The sequence below is a fragment of the Vombatus ursinus genome, unplaced genomic scaffold (assembly GCF_900497805.2).
Source record: "Vombatus ursinus unplaced genomic scaffold, bare-nosed wombat genome assembly UNPS02012179.1, whole genome shotgun sequence".
Taxonomy (NCBI): domain Eukaryota; kingdom Metazoa; phylum Chordata; class Mammalia; order Diprotodontia; family Vombatidae; genus Vombatus; species Vombatus ursinus.
In genome coordinates this window covers 4,699,669-4,709,156 of record NW_020951957.1, presented here as the reverse complement: position 1 = coordinate 4,709,156, position 9,488 = coordinate 4,699,669, and positions in this window count along the sequence as shown.

The window sequence follows — 9,488 nt, the reverse complement described above, 5'->3', positions numbered from 1 at the left end:
TATCTATCTATCTATCTATCTATCTATCTATCTATCTATCTATCTATTCATATATTTTTTTATAATTTATAATTTACTGAGAAGAGCTAAGTCTATCAAAGCTGATCATTATACAATGCAGCTATTACTGTGTACAATGTTCTCCTGGTTCTGCTCACTTCACTCAGCATCAGTTTATGTAAGTCTTTCCAGGTTTTGTTTTTCCCTGAAATCTACCTGATAATCATTTATAGCACAACAGTATTCCATTACCTTCATATACCACAACTTGTTCAGCCATTTCCCAATTGATGAGCATCCTCTTAATTTCCAGTTCTTTGCCACCACAAAAAAGAGCTGCTATAAATATTTTTGTACATGTAAGTCCTTTTCCCTTTATTTGTTGGTAATCTCTTTGGGATACAGATGTAGTAGTGTTATTCCTGGATCATAGGGTATGCAGAGTTTTATAACCCTTTGGGCATTATTCCAAATTACTCTCCAGAATGATTTGAACAGTTCTTAACTCCACCAACAATGCATTAGTGTTCCAATTTTACCACATCTTCTCCAACATTTATCATTTTCCTTTTCTGTCATATTAGTTAATCTGATAGATATGAGGTGGTAAGTCAGAGTTGAATTAATTTGCAATTATCTAGCCAATAGTGATTTAGAGACTTAAATTATACTTCTTAGAAGAATGAATTATATCATCTCTTCTAGGCATTTGTTTGGATTCAGATTACAACAATGCAGTAAAATTTTATATACTTAACAATTAGATTATGATAATTGCAAATACACAGAATAGCCTCAAAACTCAAAATAAAATTAAAAGTAATAAAAATATCTACAAGTTAGAGCCATGAATACAATATGGAATTTGAGGGTGTTCAACTTTATTGCTGATATGAAGGGGGCTTCACATAACTAATTAATTGATTAACATTTTTTGTTTGTTTTTAACCAATCATGGCTGAATTCGGTAGGCACTTTTGTTTGATGTTTCAGAGAAGGTTATGTGGCTTAAAAGTACCCAGGTGAGCAAGAGAAAAGGATAACAATTTAAAGTTAAGAGGCAACATAATGACCTCTTCCACTTCTACAGTGGGTTAGAACAGTTCACCAAACCCCTATTAATGGGGATAGTATTGATAATGCCAAAGCAGGATGGTAAAGTGGCTGAGTCAGTGTCCAACCTAATATACTTCCAGAAAGCCTAGGCATGATGGTATTCAAGGCATGGGAGGGTGATGTCCTTGATGATCTATAAAGAAATTCTTGAACTGGAGTCTGTGAACTTAAAAACAAACAAAACAAAACAAAACAAAACAAAAACAATGAAAGTATTTGATATCTGTGATGCTTTATAATTGGTTTCCTTAGTAATTCTGTGTATTTTGTTTTATTTTCCTTTGAAAACATTGTTCTGGGAAAGGGTACATAGCTTTCATGAGACTGCCAAAGGGCCAAAGATAAACAAAACAAGCTAACAATCTCTGATCTAAAGAGAGATTGTTGTCAGAACACGGAACATGATTCCTTTCAACTTTCATTCATATTTCAGGCGCTGTGGTTCAGTATACACTAGAAAGTTCCAGGGTCAGGGCAGCTCTCTTAGCATGAGAATCAAGAAAGTCAAAGAACCATTTTCAAGTCAAGAAAATATCTCTGGTGATTTATATGGCAGAGAGGGGAGTTGTTCAAGCATGTTTCACTGGTTTCCCTTCTCTTAAATTAAAAACAATTATACACCAATCAGTCAGGATGTTGGATGTTTGTAGTCTGAAAGAGAAAATTCTAAATATGTTGAGTTCAAGAGAAGGAGGAATGCAGAAGGAAGAGGCTATCAGGTTGGAGGAACAGGCATGGGCAGGGAATAGGCAATAGGCTTTATGTTGATCAAATAAAGACCACACCAGAGGAAATATTTTTTTCTTTGCTTTACAAAATAGAGAACCCTAACCAAGAAATAGCTGGAAATCCCATCTTGGCTTTTTTGTTTATTTGGCAGTAAAGAACAATGTACTAAGCAGTATTCTAAAGAATCAGCTCTATTCATTGTGGCTCTGGTGTTTTTGAAGCAGTAAAAATATTTTTATACGATTGTCAAAGTCCTTCTTATGTTAAATCATCAAAGAGAAGAGATGGAGAGGAAGTAAATATACAGCATCCTATAACATTATTTTTTCTTCTGTCAGTGAAATCAATTGATATCTCCACATGGATGCCCATCAATATCTCACTTAACAAATCTAAAATGAGACTTGTTATTTTGCCCATATTTCATTTGAGAACTTGGCCATACTTCCAGTCATCTGCATACACTATCTTAAAATCATTCTTAACTTTTCATTATCCTTCATGCCCAAAATCTAGTCAAATTTCTTGATAAGTCTATCTCCATAGCATTTCTAGTATCCATACTCCTGTCTTTACTCACATAGCCACGTAGCTACTACCCTAGTTCAGACCAAAAGTACCTCTTTTTGCCTATACTGTTGCAATGCAATCCTAAATCCCTAATTCACAATTCTTTCCTCTCCAAACCATCTTCCACATCATTGAAAATGATCTCCATAAAGCACAATTTTCCCCAAATTAATGTCCTTCAGTGGCTTCCTATTGCCTATAGACAAAAGTGCAAAAGGCCTACACAATCTGGTTCCAGTTTACTTTTCCAGTTTTATTTCACATCACATCCTTTGACCTACCTAGCCAAACTGGCTAGCTTCTAATTCTCAAACTTTTGTATTCCATGCCTTCCTTCTATGTCTTTATATAGACTGTGTCCCAGGTCTGTTTTACAGTTTTTTTTTAATTTGTATCCCAAATGCTCAGCACAGTCCTTTGGACATCCTACAACACTCAACCAATGCTTGGTGAATTGATTTGAATACTGCACCAGGCAGAAAAAGCTTTCCATTGCTTATCATGATACTATTTGATAGCTAGTAATTAAAAAGAAGAAATAGTCTCACTGACCTAGAAATATAAGCAGTTCATAATGATACCTTCAGATAAATCCAGGAGAGATTGCTACATACATTCCTGCTCCAAGATAAAGGAGAAAAGTTGTTATGAAGAAATGCATTCTACTTGGCCATCACTTTTTACTTTAGGCAGACTTCATATAAGAATTCTCTGCATCATCCAATCTTTGGTTTCATCCAGGACCAAATAATTTGGTTAATCTGTGAAATATTATATTATTGAACATGGTTTATGTTATGAAATTGAATACTTGAAATTTTGAGCATGCATTATAATAAAAAAAAATAAAGGCCATGTGTTGTGAAAGATTGATTGTCTTCATACTATGTCAAATTTCAATAGACTATGTATTGGAATACCTGAGTTAAAACATTTGACAATTAGAATAGTCATATACAATAGCACAGACCTTAAGATTTGCCAAATAACTGCTACTGTGACATGAGTAATTCTACATATCTGCCAAACAAAAATTTAAAATACAAGAGGAAATAACACAATGCTTTGATTTACAGGAATTAGATGCCTCAATATTTTGACACTTAAGCTGGTTTATCATCTTATCAACATGAATTGTTCCTTCACCAATGTAGATTGCAAGCAAATAGGAATGAGGCAGAGCAGAAAGACAACTCATATCTACCACTAGTACCCAACCAAAATTTAGATAACAAGAGGAATCCTCCTGAAATGTTAAGAACACTCACATAAACCTTGTGGACTTACGAGATGATATGAGTAAGGATTGCACAGAATGGGCAGGCACAGATGTGCCTGTGATTTGCATCATTGAAAGAAATACCAATCAATAACAATGATTCTGTTGAAGTATGGAAGTTCTATGAATGATAGCACAATAATTTTGTTTTTGTTTTTATAAAAATATAAATTTAATGTGGTAGGTAAGAGAAAAACACTGTTCTTATACCCCAGTAATATCTAACTGCCAATACTACAATTCTTAAGGATTTTGTCATCAGTTGTGACTAATGTGGCTGCTAGATAGTTTTTAACTTTCCCATTTTAATTCACATTAGGTGGAAAGTTGACATAGGAGTTCCCATTGGAGAAGGATTCGTTTTTATAAAATTACATTTTAATTGGTTCAATTACTTTGGAAATTAAAGAACAAGTAGGAACAAATTGTTGGCATTTTCTGATGACATCTAGAACCCACATCAAAATTGCTCATTCCATGAATTTGGCAGATAAGTCCTGGGGAGAAGGGGGAACTTTGTAGATTTCAGTTTTCAATATAAGACCTTCAAAGATGGAATCAAAGATTACTCAGGGTAAAGCTATTTACCACATGTTGAATTCCTCCCATTGTTATTATGTACTCTGAGGGTATTTTTCATGCTTTGGCATAATACATAATCCTCAGAAATGGAAATGGGCAATGCACAATAAGTGGCAGATGGAAGGATCTGTGGTTGTAAAAAGAATGTCTTCCTCGGAATAACACCAGTTCATTAAATTTCACTTTCTGTGATGTATTGCCATTTCTGAAGGACCTTGGGAGGGAGACAATTGGCAATGAATAGAAGCTTTACTGAGATTCATTGTTTTTTTCTTAGGGTTTAATTACTTCTATTACTTTTAAGTGCAACTGAGAAATCATTTGGCTTTGTTCAGCTGTCTTGTAGAGTTTTGTTCATAAGATATTACTTGTTTGTTATCCTTTTAAAATCACTAGTAAAAGTAGAAAGACCTATGTTAGAACAATGGCTTCTGATGTCTCAATTGAACTAAAAATAATTATAATAGATTGTCTTCTGTTTCTTTTGGGCAGAGTATCCTTTGAATTATAGACTTTTATGAGGCAGTTTATATCTTTGGCTATTGAAGAACCAAAGCATGCAAGGAGCATAAGAATGAAACAGATGATTAGTGCTCCTAGCACATTCATGACACCACAATCCTCACATTAATTTCATGGGTTTTACATGGCTACTTGACTATCATAAATGTAATCAATCACTTCATAATTGTGAACTGAGCCTATAGAAGAGACTGACCTTCATTAGTTCAAATTCCAGACAAACAGGACTACTAGCTATTCATGGAAATTCTTATTCCATCTCCCTCCTCTGTGTCTTTTACTAGGCTATCATCTATTCCTGAAATTCCCTCCCTTTTTACCTACAGTTCTTAGAATCCCTGGCTTTTTTCAAATATCAGCTCATGGACTACTTCCTAATGAAGACCTCTTTATTTTTTTCTAATTACCTACTTGTTAGTGTTTCCCCTCTCTCCTCAAATGAAGGTGTTTAGAGTTAGCTGTTTATACCCTAGACACACCCAGCAGAATATATGCTCTCTGAGGATAGATGTTTTCCTTTTGGTAATTCTATTCTCAAAACTTTTCATAGAATTTTGTATACAGTAAATGCCAATCCTCAGTAAACATTTATTAACGTTTAGTTAGGCACATAGTTGCTATGTGCCAGACACTGCATTAAGTGCAAGGGAATACAAAGCAAGAGAAAACAGAGTTCCAGCTCTCAAAGAGCTGACAATCTAATGGGGGAACTCGAAGTCTAGTGGGGAATTAGATCCAATTTGAATTCTGAATATGAAATAATAAGGATGACTGAAGGATACAGAATGATATAATACATAATGTGTTGGATTGGGAGCCAGGAGACTAGAGTTGTACTTCTGTATTTGCTGCTATCAACCTATGAGAATCTTTGGGAAAATCACTTCACAGAATCATATAAATTTGGATCTACAATAGATAATTAATTGATAATTAACTTAACAAATTGTGAAATTTGAAATGGAGACAGACATGCCTAGTTCTTTGGGTGTTTGTAGGGAAAACCAGGATTGGCAACAGGAAATAGAAAGACAATCACTTTACTAAGACACGGAGATTACAGAGAAAAGTGACAAAAAGTGGAGATACACAGGCAGACTACAGCTCAGGGATGGGAAAATTGAATAGTAAAGAGAGGCAATATGACAAAGAAGATGAGGAAGAAGGGAGGAGGAAGTATCACTCATACAACCATGTATGAGAGTTGGGAATACTAGCACCATGGATCTGAGGGAGATGGAAGAGTTCTCAGGCGGCAGGAATGTTAGGTCTCATTTTAATAGGGTTTATAGTGTTCTATCTGTGCCATCTTGGAGTTTCTTCATTAACATATCCAAATCCTCTCAAAGTTATTGGTAAAACTTCAAAGCTGTAATCTTAAAATTATCAGAAGCTTTTTGATGTTCAGCTGGTCTGGAGTTGTGGAGGCCTGGATCTTGTCTGGAATTTACATATCATAGGACCAGAAAACTTGACAACAATGCCCAAATGGCTTACCTTGATTCAGTACACATTACCAGGATATGAATTTTGCTTAATATATGATACAATCTGTAAATTATATTCATTTGATCTTTGGAATGGTGTGTATGTGACTTCCAAGTTCCCCTTTTGCAATCTTAGTTCTTGCTATTTCCCCTTTATACTGGCTGATTATAAAGTGACTAGAAAGATATGTGTGGAGTGAGAGGGTGGTCAGGAAGACCAGAACAAGATACAATTTTAACACAAACCTGAGAATTTATGTAGTTATTCTTTTACAGATGTGGAAATATATGTCACTACAGACAAGTCAAGAGATTTCCAAATTTTATTAAATTACAAATACTTAGTTATGTTCTCTTATTCCCTGCCACCATCTTTTACCCTCCAAGTCCTAATAATTCTAACTAATAGGAAGTGCCTCTCTCCTAAATCTGCACTTTTGCATCTTTTATTCCTCCCATTAATGTCCTCTAGGGTTAAGTTGACTGAGTCTTCTACCTCTCTCACATGACTGTGCTTCAGATATTTGATAGCAGCTATCATTCTTCTAAGTCTTTAGTTCTCCAGTCAGGAAATAAACATTTATTAAGCACTTAGTATGTACCAGACACTGTACTAAATGCTTGCTAAACATCCATGGTTCCTTCATAAGACATTAACTGGGGGCCCTCCATAGTCTTGGCATTGCTACTCTGGATTCTCTAAAGCTTATCGAAGCCTTTCCTAAAATGTGAATTAAACAAAACTCTTGATGTGGTTTAACCAGGTTTAATTTACTCCCTTATTCCTGCTTCCATTAATTACACACCCAACCACACACCCCCTACAGACACACACACACACACACACACACACACACAGTCTAAGTTTTAAACCATTTTTATGGGTCTTCTAAAGTCACAATATATGGCTTAAGCCCTTTTCTGTTTGAAGACGATATGTATATTGCTGGGTATGAGGGGTTATGTTAGGGAAAAATACCAATCATTCTGTGTATATATTGTATTTTATATCTATCTATTTACCTATCTATCCCTTTTCTCCAATGAAATCTATAACCTTTATAAGCTTTGGTAACTGTACATCCATCTGGTTCAGAAAAGATGAGGAAAAGAGTCTGGAAATTACCCCATAACCCTGAAAAAGGAGGATGGAAAGGAAGGAGAATTCTTAAGTCTAAGGGCTAGATCAATATTTGGAGGATTCAAGCTAGTTTATGCATGTTACACAGAGCACATAGATGATATAGGAGGTAGTGGAGGAATTAAACTGAAAGAGTAAGGAACTTCAGGGGTCCTGGTGAAAGTTCTTTTTTTGAAAATTATTTTATTGCTATCTTTTGTTTTTCTATCACTTTCATTTCCCAACAAAGCCTTCTACCCATCCTTATTCAGAGAGCCATCTCATATAAAAGGAGAAGAAAAATAAGTTTCAAAAAACTAATTAATACATCAATCAAACTGGACTTTATAAGCAGTGTTCTATGTACACAGAGCAATCCTACCCTCTGCAAAGAAGGAAGAAAGTACATTCTTTTTAAAAAATTATTTATTTATTTTTAGTTTTCAACATACATTTCCATGAGATTTTGATTTCCAAATTTTCTCCCCATCTTTCCCTTCCCCCCACCCCAAGATGGCATGCAATTGGATTTAGGCTCTATATATACATTCATATTGAACCTATTTCCTGGTGAAAGTTTAAGGCAGAGTGGTGTACTAGTTCTTATGATTGCAGGAGAGCAGAGTTGTTTTTGCAGTTGCATGGTTGCAGTTCTAGGGCCAAGAAGAGGACTAATGTTTGCGGCTGCTTAGAAAGCAGGGCCCCTTCCTGGGTAAAAACCAGAGGGCAGACCAGGAGAAGAGTTACTACACCCCTCTCTGGGTCCCACTACCATGCTAGCTCTGAAAATAGTGGCATGATAAGAAGCTTGAGACAGTGCCTTCCCAGTACCAAGGTGAGCAGATGCTGACTTTAATATAAAGTTCAAAATCAAGAAATAGGCTGGAAAAATGAGTAAAAAAAAAAGAACTTGTCCTCAGTGTAGATATAGCTAGAGTGATACTTGAATTAACTAGCGCAGGTTGCAGGAAGCCAATGGCCATAATGACTGGCCATAGATGTATCTTTGGGATGTTTTCTGTCATGCAGAGGTAGACCGAGTTGTGAATTGTCATTCCTCATCCCTAGCCTGTATCCCTTTTCCTCTTGGGTCCATTTTCTGGTTTAGTCTTTTTTGATAGGTTTTATGAGGTTAGCATAGACTCATTGCTGGCCTCACTTCTAAGCCAGACATTTGTGTATCATCTTTTAAAAAGGAATACTAGATCATATTTACATAACACTTTTAAAATGTTCAAAGTACTTTGTACATGTTATCTTATTTCTAAATATCATCTGAATTATCTTAATGTAGTTCATACAACCAGTTGTTTTCTTTTTGGCTTTTATCTTCATGAATACTACTTTCAATTATTAGAATCAATTAAAGTTCTCTAAGAAAATTAAAATTTAGATGGTTATCTCAGAATTACAGGAATCTGGGTCAAAGATTAAATGTCATGGTTAGGCATAAGGTGTCAGAGTTATTGATTATGGGGCTGAATTGCTTCCCCCCCCCACTTAAAAATTCTTTCACTGCAGAACTGTTAAGTCCTTGTTATAAAATGAGCAGTAGTTTAGCTTGGCTCCCCATCGTTTTAACTGAGATCTGTGGGAATTTGAAAGGTCAGTAACCAACTGGTTTGTCATTTGATACATAGGTGATTTAAAATAAATCAAAACAAGGAGTAGAAAAAGTATTTTTAAATGAGAATTGTGGAGTGGACTTCCAACTGGGAAGAATTTTATATTCCAGTTCACTGTAAAATGTAAGGGGAGGTGAGGGAGCTGAAAAGAGCTGTAGGGTGCTCTAAGATATTAAAGAGACAAAATAGAATTTGTAAAATGCTGCACAAAAGATTGAAGTCATTTCCCTAATGTGGATTTTTTAGTGTATGAGAAATTATCCAACTCCTATGGCATGACTGAAAAGAGGGAACGTCCCAGATAATGGGAAAACCTCCCGGGGTCCAAAATAATAATGCAGCAAGGATAACAAGATGGAAGGGCAAAACAATTTTCACATTAACTCTTGAAGGGGATGGTTTGCCTTCCAAATGAAATTGACTTTTTCTCCTGGAAATGCTGGTGCTCAGCTCATTTT